Source organism: Xyrauchen texanus, chromosome 34 (genome assembly GCF_025860055.1).
Source record: "Xyrauchen texanus isolate HMW12.3.18 chromosome 34, RBS_HiC_50CHRs, whole genome shotgun sequence".
Taxonomy (NCBI): Eukaryota; Metazoa; Chordata; class Actinopteri; order Cypriniformes; family Catostomidae; genus Xyrauchen; species Xyrauchen texanus.
In genome coordinates this window covers 7,065,951-7,082,205 of record NC_068309.1, presented here as the reverse complement: position 1 = coordinate 7,082,205, position 16,255 = coordinate 7,065,951, and the positions used below count along the sequence as shown (strand labels likewise).

At 35.9% G+C, this 16,255-nt stretch overlaps 1 protein-coding gene across 1 annotated transcript in view; it reads right to left on the bottom strand.

Annotated features, from left to right (window-relative positions):
* Window positions 1-7,514, bottom strand: part of LOC127627621 (AP-3 complex subunit beta-1-like) — a 105,703-nt gene extending 98,189 nt beyond the window's left edge. Inside the window, 1 exon segment of the mRNA XM_052104081.1 lies at window positions 7,232-7,514. The gene's annotated coding sequence lies outside the window, so the exon portion shown is untranslated.
* Window positions 7,515-16,255: the final 8,741 nt, after the last annotated feature.

Sequence of the window (16,255 nt, the reverse complement as noted above, 5' to 3'; positions counted from 1 at the left end):
GGAGCGTAAAGCGGCCAAAGATCCGTTCATCATACACACACAAGAAAACAAAAATGATTTCACTATCTAACCTCACACACTTCAAAGTGTGTAAATGACTTCAAGAATAAGTGAGGGCCAAGGCTGTCATTTATCCATCAAGCATCCGTCTTGAACCATTAGAAGAATCAAAAGGTTCCTCAGGCCTCACTCAGCTCCTCTGAGCAAATCCATGTACTTTTAAACAGAACTGTGAGATTGTTTCCTCCGAATCCAACCAGAAGAGAAGATTAGTTCTTCATTTTTTACATTGTCTTAGAAGCAAAAGATGAGAGATGGCTGTAAAGTAGAAACGTCCACCAAAGTCAAACCGATGTAGTCGCAAAGACCAAAGAGGGACAGGACAGCACCGTCCTCCAGACTGACTCGATTATCTGGTTAATGGCCACGTGCAAGAATGGCACAGCCATCCAGTGTGACCATCACACATCAATTATTTCTGAGATCTGAGAGACCAGGCTGCACATAACAAGGTTACAGTGGTTCACTCCTCTTTATGTATGGTATCAATACAGTTTCACAATTCGATTCAGATTTAGATTCATTTTGATTCCAATTTATTTGGGTATATTTCAGATGCAATGTCCATTTTTCTTACACACGATTCTTCATACCAATTTTGATACCATTCCAAAGTACTACCAAATTTCAAGTTATCAAGTAATTTTTTCCAAGTCAATTAAACAGTCAGTAATAAAGTTATAACAAAGAAACAAGAATCCAATAGAAACTAGATCAAAGATATAAATTAAGAAAACTTAGATTTTAACAGCAGTAAGAATTATAATTAAATATTTCAAAATTGAAAAAGTAATGAAATGTAACAAAACTACTTCACTGTATGGTTATATTGCATAAATAGCTACTAAAGTTATCCAGCAAAGAGCAATGAGCAGTTCTCTCGTTTCTTGTTATTATTGTTTAACAACATGCTAGACAGAGGCAGACTTTATTTACACCTTAAGTCCGATGAACCATAGGTTGTCTTGCAATTGACTGGTCGATTGCAATCTAGCCAACATAATGAGCACACATTGCATTGAATAAAAGACCGATGATTTTCAGAATCAATATCGGGATTGTTTAAATGAAGACCGCGATAAATCACAATTTAGTTTTTACCCAGAACTCTCTCATGGGTACAAGGCTAAAATCTCTCAATCCTGTTTCTCAAGACGTGGTTGGTGTTCCAAAGAATCTTCTTGCTTTCTGTTCTACGTTACAATACAATTAATTCTTGGAGCATTCTTGGGTATTTGCTTCCTTGAGAGATGCTCAATCAAACACGACCTCAACATTGTGTTGTTTCCTGACCGATCCAAAGCTTTTAACCATCATTTTGAGTGCAAGTTACAAACTTGTTGCAGCTGAAAAGAGGGTGTAGAAATTCAAGGAAGTCCAGTAAAGTCCAAACAGCAATGTTGGAACCTTTCATTCAAGCAGGCGAATGTTACGAATGGATGGAATCAGTTTAAGATCAAGCTGACTCATGCACTTTAGTAGATCCACTCCGGCAGTGGTAATTCTCTCAGGCTGTGGTTGCCTCCCCTAAGAGGAAGTGTAGAAGCTCTTATCTAGAGACTGAATAAACACTGAGACTTTCATCACCTCCACAGAGTTTTGTTCTTTGTATCGGTAAGTCGTTCAGTGCAGGTCTGCTAGTTCTGATAACAGCCCGGAACAACTTCCACCTACCAACCAAGGCACCAAACTTATAACAAATCTAAAAAATATATAAATAAAATAAAAAGTCCAATCCAAGCAATGAACTGGTCCACATTTCATGCAGGTCCTTCTTAGGGTGCTTTCACACTGGCGGTTTAGTTCGAAACGGAGCACGGTTCACATGAAAAATTGGTAATGTGAAAACGGTCATGTGTACCGGGGTGCGCACTGCGGTACCGAACACGAGACTACCTGTAGGAGGTGGTCTGAGTTCGGTTGCAATGGAACTGTAGTGTGACTCGCGTGAATGTGAAAGCAACTCGGACTCGGGTGCGCACTCATTCAGGAAGTAAAGTAACCTGTGCATGCATTTTAGCCGATGACGACATCATTAGTTTCAACAACACACGAGGATCCACGTGTTCCTGAAAGTCCCAAAAAAGTAAAGACACCACATTAACATACAAATACAATCAACAATATAAATAATGTCGGTCTATCTATCTATACAGCTTATAAATACTATATATAAATACTATTATAGGTTATAAATATAGGGATAGGGTATAATAGGAGATGAGAGTGGCAATAACTTCACCTTGGACACGAGCGTAAGCTTGCAGTGTAAACAAAGATGCAAATGAAAACGCAGTTTGCTAGCAGCAGCAAGCCACCTTCCCCTGGACATCTGATGAGTTACGCCATGAAGCGCACATATACGCAGTTTTCGTTCACTCTGCTTTGCATAATGGCACCAAAATAACAAAGTATGATGAGTCACGTTGTGTTCTCCATGCATGTTTGCGATGACGTCAGATCAACGCAAATGGACCAGGGTTCGATAGAATCAAGCGAGTATGAAACCAGACCAACACTGGGCAGCAAATGTGCCCAGTGTGAAAGCCCCCTTAAATTTAATTGCTCATGAAGATTCACCACTTTACAAGCGCTTTGCTGCGCGCACCATCTGCAGAGACTTATGCCAAACTTCCGCATAAATATAAATGAGGTATAAACTTATCTTGGGTGAAACATCCCTTTAAATCTACTTAATTCAAAAGAACCGAAGTACTAAAATATAAATAAATTACAAAGAAATGTGCTTCCTGCACATGAGAATTTATCGTACCCTTTTCTTGCCTTTTCCTAAGGCCCACAGTTGTGGTTGCTGGTGAAGTTGCTGTCCTCCAGGTCGGGGATGAATTTCAGTGCAAGCTAAAGGATTTCAGCTGAGACGAGCGGTTTGCATCGCTCTGACCGATTCAGAGCGCAAAGGGGCCAAAGATCCTCATATATCCTCATTGTTCATCATACACACCAAAGAAAACAAAAGTTCTTTCACTATCTCATAAACTTCCACATATCTCAAAGTGTGCATATAATTACAAGAATACGTGAGAGTCAAGACTGTCATTTATCAAAAAAAAACAACAATTTAGATACATCAAAAAATTCTTCAAGCATCCGTCTCAAACATTAGAAAAATCTAAAAGTTCCTCAGGCCTCACTCAGCTAACATATGTATGTTTGTCATACACACATACATACATATATACATATACATATAAACCAAGCACAACTCATCTTAAACTTTGAAAGTGAACAAAGCGCTCCAGTTTCCCTTTAATTTAATGATCATGTAATGTAATGGCAAATGTTCCTGAATCCAGGTCAATGCGGGACCGTTCATTGATACACGTAGGGCTGGGCAATATGACGATATACAGTATATCGTGGCAATAATATGAAGTGTCAATCGATAGAGATTTTCCTATATCGTGTATATCGCGATATGTAAATATCCATATGCGCAACGTAGGCTTATCTATCAGTGGGCAGGACTTCACGTGGGACTTAGAGAATTGAAGAAACATGGACAGGGTTTTTCCTGCATGGAAAATGTTTCTGTGGACACCAAAGAAAATGTTATGAACTTTATTGCGCATTAGATGCTTAAAAAGCGCTAAATATTCTTCTTTGCATGATCAAGAAATCATTTGAATAGAAGTATGTAACTGCAGGCCTGATAGGGCAAATGGCCTGAAACTCTCTCACTTAGACTGCGTAATCGCTGCTGGTATTCTTGTGTCTCCTTGTAAAGGCTTCCCTCTCTCCTCATGATTTCAGCCTTTTGCTTCCTGTCATGTGAGAGAGATGATTAGTTAAGCCTAAAGCCTAACATTAACAACCCCCTCCATTACAACCCCTTAACATACCGCTCACACACACCATATTGCAATCAGCAGCTACAGCAGAAAGCCAACAGTCTCTAATTCCAGAGTAAATCTGAATGTAATAACTACAACTGGTTTTGCTTCAGCACCCAGATTGGAAATCAAGTGGTTATCTAACACAGTATTGAAATACTTTTTTCCTTCAAGAGTAAACCAAAGTGTCCTTTAAATCAAACATATGACACTTCAACCAAGTGAAGACTGAATCACATCTGGCCTTTAACATCAACATCAAAAGAGATAATGTTGCTGTCCTATGCACAATCATTTATTTCCATTCTTGCAATTACAATTGAGAATCAGAGAGCAAACGGTTACCGACCCCTTATTTATAACAAAGAAAAATCTAAATAATCTAGTAGCAGGTTTTATGAAAAGATTTATCAACGTGGACTTGTTTTTTTCTGGCATAATAAATGAAACACCCCTCATGTGTCCCATCAGATTAGGCAATTAACTGGCTCAGTAATGCAGTAAACAGCAACAGACTTCCTATCTTGGGAGGATTCCGGTTTGGAAATTTGTAATTTAGCAAATGCAGTTTAATTAAAAAAAAAGAAAAATCCTGTGGGATCCCATTATAGGATAGGACACAATCTCAACCATTTCTTTTATACTGAGTAAGACAAGGAAACTCTTTTTTCCTTGCCAGTTTTAGTGCCAGTATGGTGTGATAGGATAACAGTGCTGTGTTATCACTGATATACTGCCCTCTAGTGGAAGAGGGGCTCTGCAACCAGAATGAGAGATACAAAAATATATATCCTTTCATTCATTTTCTATGCAGTAGGACAATTGAGAGAATCAGTTCTCCAAAATGCAAATGCTGTTGGAGCTCTGGGCCATATAATGCAAAAGAATGTTGGATAGAATATTGAAGTTCCGAAAAGCATATTAAGGCAGCATATAAGTAATCAACATGACTCCAGTGGTGAAATCTCTATCTTCTGAAGTGATTTGATGGGTATGGGTGAGAAACAGATCAATACTTAAGTCCTTTGAACAATAAATTGCCCTCCTTGCCCAGTAGGTGGTAATATGTACATGAGAATGTGAATCGCCAAAAACAAAAGTAGAAGAAAGTGGAAGTGAAAGTGAAAGGGGAGATTTATTGTAAAAAGGACTTAAATATTGATCCTTTTCTCATCCATCTGTCATATCATTTCAGAAGACATGGACTAAACCCCTTAAATCTTATGGATTACTTTTATGCTGCCTTTATAGGCTTTTTTGACATTCAAAGTTCTGGTCAACATTAACTTGCATTGTATGTAGCGACAGATCTGAAATATTCTTCTAAAAACCTTCATTTGTGTTCAGCAGAAGAAAGAAAGTCATACACCTATATAATCAGAATTGCAACATTTGTTTAAAGCAATTAAAAAAAAATACAACAATAGTTTTGGTTAGGGGGGTGGGGGGGTATTGAATGTCACAAAACTCACCTCAAAACAAAACATGCTTAAAAAAAATAATCATGTGTCTTCCTAAAAACACTTTCAAGGAGGATAAAAGAAAATATATAATTATCATCAGTGCTTAAATTTCTGAGGGTTAACGGAACCTTCTTAAAGACCTTGTAAAAATATATCGATCAACAATATATTTGAAAATGAATTATGACAGTACAAGATGGGGGCAGATTACGGCCCATTTCCAAAGCATTTGCATAATAACACACAAGACAGGACATTATCAGGCACTAGACTCATGGACACATGCACAAAACCATCCTTTAAAAACCTAATAATTTATCTAAATATATGCACCAACTGTCAACGATCATGTAATCAGAGCAAGAAAAACAATTAATCCTCATTTAGATCATTTATATCACTATGTATTGTGCTACTGCACTGTAATAATGTATGCTTCTATTTTAGATTGCATAAAACAAACTTCTCACGCTGATCATCTGATTCTGTGCCGGCTGTGCACCCTCCTGGCCCGGCCAAGCCCTCCTCCTCATCACACGGCAATAAAAAGCTTAACACTTAAACGCATACCTCCGTTCTTTAGTGACCCGGGACCTCATTCCACCCTCTGTACCACATCCATTTTTCTCTTTAGTATTCTTCAATCTTTCTCTTAGTAATAAATGTACCACAAAAACAAAATAATCAAAAATTGTAGACACAAAAAAATACAAAATTATACTCGTTTAGGGACAAAAATACATTTTTTTTTGTTGTTGTTTTTTTGCACTTCCATATCTATATAAGTTTACTATCACATGATATCTATTTCTTTGTTTATTACAAGAGACATTAGTGCTATATACATAAAAATAAATATGATATAATGTTTTGTGCAAAGATGAATTGACAACAATGGTGAATTATCTTTATCACATATAACAGGTGGCGCTATTGTTTCAGGGATTGACTTGATTTACATTTGACATTGCTATTTGATTCAGAAACAACATGGAAGTAAACTATAGCAACTTTAACATATGAACAGTATGATATGACCATTGTCATTTGAGTGTACAACTGAAATAATGTAAGTTGTGCATCTATTTAGACTCTAGAAGTGCATGAAAAAACTTATTGTGTATCGTATGTGCATCTAGTGTTATGTGTAGCTCAATATGTTTTTGATGCCGCAGAGAATAGCGTGAAGCCTCCACGCGAGATAGGCAACAAGCCATGTGATAAGATGCACGGATTGACATCTCAGACACGGGGGGGCAACTGAGATTCATCCTCAGCCACCTGGATTGAGGCAATGAGGACTTGGAGCTCATTGGGAAAGGTAAATGGTCTGCACTTATATGGCGCATTTTAACCTTAGCGTTTCTACAAAGTGCAAAATGTGTCTCATTCACCCATTAACACACACCAATGAGAGCAGAGCTGCCATGCAAGGCACTAGCCTGCCATTGGGAGCATCTTGGGGTCTTGCCCAAGGACACTTCAAGTGTGGAGTCAAGTGGGCCAGGAATCGAACCGCTAACCCTGTGATTAGTGGACAACCAGCTCTACAACCTGAGCCACAGCAATGCCATTGGGCATTCCAAATTGGGGAGAAAAGGGGAGAAAATTAAAAGAATAAAATGCCAATTACAGTATGAAAACAATACTGAACATTGCTTCAACCCCCTAGTGGACAATTTTGTATAACACTACAACATTCAGCTGCATTACCATGGATACAAGGTTACTTACTTCTACAGTAATAACTTTACTGTAGTAAAACCCCATGGTAAACTTTGGTTAGGAAAACTTTTAGGCTATTGTGTTGTATGTGTGTTCTGTTTGAGTTGTGTTCGAGGTCAGAAGTGTTCTTACTTCTTGAAGTCAGTGCTGAAGAGGCCGAACGCCGCTCCGGTGCTGATGGTGGTGGTGCTGGGATGCTCTCCTGCGCCGCGTCCACGCCAGATTCCACAGATCCACCCTGATCATTGTACGACACACTGTTCGCCGACATCCCGAGCATTTACACCTGTCACTAGAACTCACTCTGGAGGTCTTGTGTCTTTTCTATTGAAGGTAGCGCTGGTTTAACGCAGTCGCTGCTCAGTTTTCCAACAAATAAACGAAAGAAAAAAACTTTATGCTCCTGACGTGCAACTCTTCCTCTTCTACGCAGAGCCGGAAGTTTGAGCTGGAGTTAAAGTCACATGACAGTCACGTGACATTTCAACCGCTTTACTTCATTGTTTTGAAATATAAAATTTCGACAAGAAAAATCTACATTATTGATTTGTTTTTGTTACTGGTAAATATTATATTTATTATACTACTTTGTGATTTAAAACCCAAAATCTCCAAACAGCCCTTTGTTATTTTGAGACAATACAATTATCAAAAGACAAGAAAGCCCAGAAGACTGTTTTTGTTTTTTAGTTTGTACTTATACTTTCTCTGTTGAAGGTCTGTGAATATAACATTGAATTGTCTTGTACTGTATTGAATGAATGTTGTGAATGTTAAAAGAAAACCCAACACAAACACAGGAGAATTTCCTTCATTTACTATATTCATATATACATTCTGTATATATAATGTATATCTTACATTAGCTATTATTCGTTATTATTTCAATTATTAGCATATTTTTATCTTTATGTATTATTATTATTATTGTTATTATTATTTATCCTCATTCATTGTTAATCAGACTTCAGCCTAAAAACTGAAAGATGAAGTTTGTGGGCTGTAGTCTGTAGTTATTTATTTATTTATGTGGCTTGTTGCCTTATTATACCATCTTTATTAATTATTAAATATTGCCCCAAACTTTCTCCCTCTTTGTATTTGTATATTTTTTTGTATTAAATATTTAATGGATCAATGGATTTACTGAAACAGTAAACAATAAAAGAGAAACAATGGTGATATTTTGGTCTTTTAACACTTTGGAAGCCCATTTCTACCACATAAAAAATTTTTTTAAAAAATAAATCTAAATTATGATTATTATAAAAAGTCATAATTTTGAGATTTAAAAAGTAATTTTAAGATAAAAAGTCATAATAATGAGATACAAAAGTTGTAATAATTAGATAAAAAGTACTATGAGATACTAAATAAATTATGAGTTTAAAAATAAAAATTATAAGATAAAATGTCATAATTATGAGATAAAAAGAAAAAGGTTTGTGATAAAAAGGTGAAATTATTAGATAAAAAGTCATCTCATAATTATGATTTAGTATCTTATTATTGTGATGTATAATTTTAGCATCTCATAATTTTGACTTTTATCTCATAATGTTGATGTACCAAAGCTATTTTTATTTTTATTTATTTTTTGGACCTCCATATTTTAACATCAAAAGCCCCTTATGAAAAAGTACTATGGTAGCATGTAGCGTAACAAAAAAAAATAAAATAATAATTATTATAATATTTAACAAAAAGTAGATAACTACATTGATAACTATCAGATGACATTGTTATGTTCCGTTATATAGTACATATAAATATAGTTATATACTGTATATATATATATATATATATATATATATATATATATATATATATATATATATATATATATATATATATATATTTAAGATGATATGTGAATATACATATAATCTTAAACAGCCTATTGGCCTGTTTCATGTCACTGTATGACCACGCCGACATGTTTGTGACCAAAATCTTGTATTTCTTCATTGTGCTGTGCATTTACTCTGGGATGCGGCAACAGTATGTCAAAAAAATGTAAGCACAGACTTTGACACCACTAGACTACAATGAAAAATATTTGCAGTAGGGGTAAAATCTTTCCGTGGCAGGGAGAGTAGTATGAGTCTCCACATGCCGTCAGTCTCCGTGGTGTCATGCGCGACTAGCCACGTCATAAGATGCGCAGATCGACTGTCGCGGAGGCAACGGAGCCTTGTCCTCCGCCACCCGGATTGAGGTGAGTAACCGCACCACCAATAGGACCTACTAAGTAGGAATTGGTCATTCCGAATTGGGAGAAAAAGGGGCTAAAAAATTAAAGACTATAATAAAATGTATGGCTTATAATAATAATAATAATAATACAAATCTGAGTGAGCTCAAGTGACTCGGGGAACTGTTTATTTAAAATAGGTCATTTATGAACCATCTGAACGAACCGATTGACTCGAACCAAATGAATTGGACTTCCTAAATGCTATAAGTGAATCGCTTGTTTTAACCACTTCATTTATAAACTGTCCGAACTGATTCATCTAGGTTATTTGGGACTTCCCAGCGTTACATATAAGAGAGAGAGAGGACAGTTTATGTAACGTTTTATGAAACTAAAACTGACTGTAGAGTTTAGTGCATTTATCGCACATAAAACAATGCTACAGAAAACTCGCTGCAATGCTCATCATAACCAGCAGAGGTCATTACAGTCATGAGTGAAAAGATGAAACTGGACCTCAGATAAGTGTTCTGGTCTTGTGGTGTTGGTAATACTCTAAAAGCCCATTTATGTTTGCTAAATAAAACTGTATGTAAACATGATAATTTGCTCATATCATTCCAATTATTTATATAGTACTTGAATATAAACCTATGACTTTGAAACGTTACTATTAGGATCCATAAAAAGCACATAAATCCTCAAACACATATTCTGTTTTTCTTTCCTTCTCCTCTTTTCTTCCCTTCACCGCCACATTTCAGCCCCTGAAGTCACCTTTACTTTTTAAAGCTTTGGAGATGTGAAAAGTTACTCTTTTAACCAGAGGAAACAGATTATTATTGAGCAGGGCTATAATGTCTCATTGTAAAGACATATGTTCAAGGCCCTGTTTCTGTTTCCAAGCCTATTTTAAAAAACTATAAAAGCTAGTTTGAAGGATTGTTTTTATTCTTGTTTAAAAAGTTGAAGGGTAAAGGTTTAACTGACCCAGGGTCATTAAACGGGCATATTTACAGTGCTTAAATGAAGAGAGCACTGACCCAGGTCTAGATTCCTGTGGGGGTCATTATGACATCACAGAGTACTTCATAATAATCACTGCTGATGGCAAAGCATTTGAAGTTTGAGTAAAGACACATATACGTAGAGGTAGAGAGAGAGAGAGAGAATACCATTTTAATCGTTTAATGATTAACAGGACTATTTATGCTTGTGATAGAAAAGACTAACGCTTTAGTGTGTTTGTTCATGCGTGTGTACATGAGGAAGAATGCAATGTTTATTCTTAGAAAAATCTACAATCCCACACTCATAAACAACCCTCAGACTGTGTGGCATCAAATGTAAAATAAAACAAAACACAGACCAATTAGATGAGATTTAGGTACTTAAATGGTCCGACATTGCCAGATTTAGCTATATAATTATAAATAATTATTTTATAAAACACTTATATTATTTTGTATATTATTTTATACATTTATTGTTTAATAAATATAAAAGAAATGTACATTTTATCAATATGTACATTTTGAATATAAACTCATAAATATCTTACCAAATCACTGATTGTTCTTTACAAGCTTTATTTTTTATTTGGCACTCCATATCAAACAACATAATAATTGTAAAGTGTTTATTTATTCACATAATTACAGTATATCTGCCCATCATATTATTGGAAGCCAGATATAAAAGTTTCAATCAAATACAAGCTGTATATAAATATTTTAAGTATATATATATATACAATATATAAATATTAGACTAATCTCAGCATCACCCAGTTGCCCTGTGACTTAGTATTACATTGGAGAATCTAGACCTGTAATTGCCATGAAAGGACATGACAAAACCTGTCATGCAATCCAACATTGCTTCATTGTTTCATCTGCTATTGATCAACAGACATCTGTTTGTAATGAAGACTTTGTCATACATTATCACTTTCAATAAACTTTACAAAATTGGACTAATCTGACCACATGTCTGTTCTTCAAATTAAAGCATAGTGTCAGATCACAACGTGAGCATGTTATGGACTTGTTTTAGTTGATTCCTGAATACGATAATCAGGCTTTTGAATTATAAACATATTCTGAAATGAGGCTGGCTATGCCTTTATCAAATAATTCATTTAAGCACTATCGACATCTATGACAGAATAACCACAGAAAATGATTTCCACTCATCCCTCAGTTTCTAAAAACAAACGTTCACAAAGAAATCACACAGAGTAATGCACTTGCGATGTAAGTCTATGGGGCAAGGCATTCTAGAGGGTTTAAAAGCAGAAATGTGAAGCTTATATTGTTGCTGAAATGTTGATCTTAAATCTTCTAAAGTTTTTATTTTTTTAGCTATAAAGGTGTCTATATTGTCCTAAGTGCTGGAGCTGTTGAACTGCTGTATGGAGGAACTTATGTGTCATCAAAATTATGCCTGTGTTTGAACTTTGAAAAAAAAAAAAACACTAGTCTAAACACATTTAGATACTGCCACAGTTGTAATAAAAAATAGTACAGTATGAAACAATACTGTACCATTTTTATGCAACATTTACAGCAACTACTATAAAATGTAACTACATTTGAGTAAGAGTGATGATGTATAATCCCAAAAACCTTTATTTTGACGCACAGATTGTCTTTTTTAGTGATGTTTATAATGTCAGGTTTTCAAACTGTTTGAGAGGTTTGACTTCTAAAGCAATATTCCGGGTTCAGTACAAGTTAAAGGGTAACTAAACCCTAAACCAACTTTTTTTAGTTAATGATCTGTAAGCATGGGGCTTTATTAGTACTGGTCATTGATTCAAGTAATTTTTTTGACATTTGTGTATAAAGTGTTTTAATTCTACAATATATGGCGTAAAAACGTCTGAGTGCTGCCCTCTTCAGGTTGAACGGTGGCTACTGCAGTTGAATTTTCCTATTGGCTGTTGCGGTACTTCGTGACGTAACCAGGTTCCAGCTCACCACGCCAGATTCATGTACATGTCGTCTTGCGACCGTGTGAGGAATAATAATAACATAGAGTCTGACAGCAGCTGTCAATTAATCCGTCTTATCTTTAAAAAAAGAAGCAAATATTGAGGCAACAGTGAGGCACATACAATGGAAGTGAATGGGGCCAGTTTTTGTAAGAATAATTTTATATTAAAGGTGCTATTTTAGCCTTTCTAACTTCCATGAGACTGAGCCGTTGATTTCGCCACACCCCCTCTTCCCAAAACAGATACCGCTAAAATTTACATAAATGTTCCCTCGTGTTTTTTTTTTTGAAGAGAGAAAAAATATTTTTTTTTGAAGAGAGAAAATATTTTTTTTTTAAAGAGAAAAAACGTTTGGGTTTTTTTCGCCTTGCGGTTCAGTAGATCTTTTCCTACTGTTTCAATGAGCACTGTCAACATGCATTTTTACTCTCACTGTTTACAAGATCTTCCACGGATTACTTTGGACGATGTCAATCGCATTGTGAGTCTGGCATCTGTATTTAAAGGGGTCATGACATGAGAAACCAAATTTGCCTTGATCTTTTGGTATATAAGAGGTCTTTGTATCATTAAAACGTCCTGCAAGTTTAATATTTTAAGACGTCCTCCCCATTCTAAACGAATCATTTATTTAATCAAGCTCAAAATACAGCTCGTTCTGGATTCATGGTTAGAAGTGACGTGTCGGTTAGAAGTGACGTAACAGCGTTTGCATATGACCGCCTCCAGCACAAGATAACTACGCTTTAAGCGCTAAGACAACTACGCTCATTTCAGTATCGCCGTGCGCCTCACAAGTGTTCAGTCGATGGACAGCGAGCTCTGACAGAGACTACTTGTGCACAGGAAAATTACGATGCCACACAGATGTGCTGTTCCTGGCTGTGGTCAAACAAAACCTCTGAATAAGCTGCCGAAAGATCCAGACGTCAGGGAAAAATGGATGCAGTTTATTTTTGCGGACGTCCCAGTCACGGCAGTGTTAACTTAAGCGTTTGTTCTGTACATTTTAAGGATGACTGTTTTGAGAACAAATCTCAATATGATGCTGGCTTTGCCAGAAAACTGTTGCTCAAAGATAAGTCCGTGCCGACTATTCTGGGAACAACGACGACGCAAACTGTAAGTAATCTATTTTAAACTTTAAACTACTTTTTAAAGCGCAATTTCATTCATTATGAATAATCACAGTGTTTTTACTTAGTTTACTTGCATATTGTTCTGGCTGGGGCGTCAATAATTGATACATAGGCACTGACGTTAGCCAATCATAACAGTGGGCGTTAACACTGAAGTCTTAAATGGAAAACGCCCCCAAAACAGACTGTTTGAATCAGAGGATGAGAAACAGGGTGGGAAAAGGTCATAAATCACTAGATTTTAAAAGTTTTTCTTAAAAAAAAATATATTAATACTATAATTGCACCTAAGGGAACATAATAATACAATAAAAAAACCCATGTCATGAGTACCAGAAGCTTTAAAGGGGTCATCACTAAAATGTTACGTTTACTTTAGTTAATAATTATGCATATTATAATATAACATAATTAGTTCTGATCGATAGTTAATCAAAATATGAAAGAGTTTGCTACTACCACAACGTGCTATCGTATAAAACTAGACCGGAAGTTTGCGAAGCCAATTTTTTTAGCGGAAATACGTAAGCAATATGCCACGCATTACATTACATTGTCATGGCAACAAAGTTGTAAAATTGGTTAAAACTTTTACACAGACAACTTTAGTAAGCGATTTTATCACACTAAATTCATGTTTACACATTTTGTCCATGTCTTGTGGATATGCTTGTACCTTTATAGATTAACCCCATTGACTTCCATTCCCAGCAAACACAGAACGCTGTCTCAACGTTGCCAACCTTCTAACAACGTTTCGACGACGTGGCCAAAAGGTTGGCAATTTAATATTGTGTGATGAAGGTTGTCACCAAGCTGTCACAAAATTGATGTTTTACCATCATTCGGAGTCACTAATTAAAGTCGTGTTTTCGTTGTATTGACAACCAATGTACAACAGCATGTCACTGTCCTGAAGTGCAAATAGCCCAACTGAAAGTCTGCTATGATTCATCAAGGTTATGTGAGTATTGTTTTAATTTCTGCATTAAAGAAATAAAATGAGTAAATATTAAAACAAATATATAAAAACTATCATTTGGGAGTTCAAATGTTTAAAATCTACCAATGTGATGTTTAAATTGTTTCATTGTGCAAATAAACAAATTACATTTTGGCGTTATGTTTTATGTGAATTTGTGATACGCTACACGTCCCTCTTATTAATATTGGTGTATCTTAAAGTGGATATTCAGCCTTTTCTGTGTCAATTTGTAATTATTATTTTTTTATGACATTTTCAGTGGGATGTCGCAATGAGCCACTTTTGTGGAAACACAGTTTAGCCAAAAACCCGAGTTGTTATTGTATCGTGAAGTTTTGTGAGTTTATGTTTGAACGAATCTACCATCGAAGAATGTGTGAAAAGGTGGAACAGAAACATAATAATTAGCCTAAATCATTAGAAAGCTGGGACTTTCCTTAATATTTTAGAGTTTATAACTCAAAATTTGTTTCATGATCAAATTGACTCATAATGACGGGGCAGGTCTCATATGTTTCCACCAAACAATGATGTTAAAAAATGTTCAAGCCAAAAGTGTACATTTGCTGGGTCTCAGGAGGTCGTGGTAAAATCTTTGGTAGTGCGAATAAAGCAATTAATCAGTGTTATTGTTTGTTTTGTTTTGTCCTCAACATTCTCAAGTTGGTAAGCTGGTATATGTAAGTATAAGTATTTTCTTAAAAACTAATTTTACAGCTAAATATGCAAGATTCATGTCTTATGTTCAAGAATAGAAAAGAAAAGAATTTGTGTCAAGCATTAGTAATAATGTAGAAAAGCATGCATACAGTTTACAATGCATGAAAAATGGTCGCTGACCAGTTACTATTACTAATACTAATACTATTTTTTTGTCCAAAGATGCCAGTGGACCACAGAGCAGTTATACACGTGGCCAGCACACATTCAGTCATACCACAACATTTGAAAGGTAATGCTTTCCTTTTTTCTTTTCTTTCTTTCTTTATTTTTCAGAATGCAGAAAAGACATCTAACAGCTGAATGGGACAGCCATCACAATTAAAGCAAACATTCAAAACTGTCAAAGGGCGTAGCGTTGTGGCACATTTATATGTAAGGCATTAACTTCAAGTTTTGGCATTTAATGACAAATATTTCTCAATAGTGAGTACACATCTGGGCTCAGACAGATATGCTCAGACCAGTCAACTGGGCATTGTGGATAACCTTAAACACCAACAGGTTGATCTGAACTTGGTGTTTCAGGAGACTGCACAATCGTTCTCCTCTCTAATAAAATAATCTCTACTCAAATCAACATTTCATGTCTGTTGCATGTAACCATATAATAATGACTGACTGACTGTATTTTATCCCTTTCATAAGCAGTAAACCAGCAGCAGAACAAAAGCTGTAGACGTCCGCACCAAATACTGAAAGTTGCATACACTTACATGAGTGAAGTGGTTAGGAGGGAGGCAATAATAACAGAATGTTTTTTTTTTGTAGCACCAAGAATGCAAGTGTGGAGTCAGGAACATAGTTCAAGTGCTGATCAACGCCAAAGTATTATGTTACATTATTTCGAAAATATGAACTTGTGGGGCCCTGGGTAGCTCAGCAAGTAAAGACATTGACTTTCATACCTGGAGTCGTGAGTTCAAATCCAGGGCGTGCTGAGTGACTCCAGTCAGCAACCAATTGGCACAGTTGTTAGGGTGGGTAGAGTCACATTGGGTTAACCTCCTCTTGGTCACTATAATGCGATTCTCGCTCTCTGTGGGGCGTGTGGTGTGTTGTGCGTGGATGCCGCAGAGAATAGTGTGAGTCTCCACGTTAACGCGCTCAACAAGCC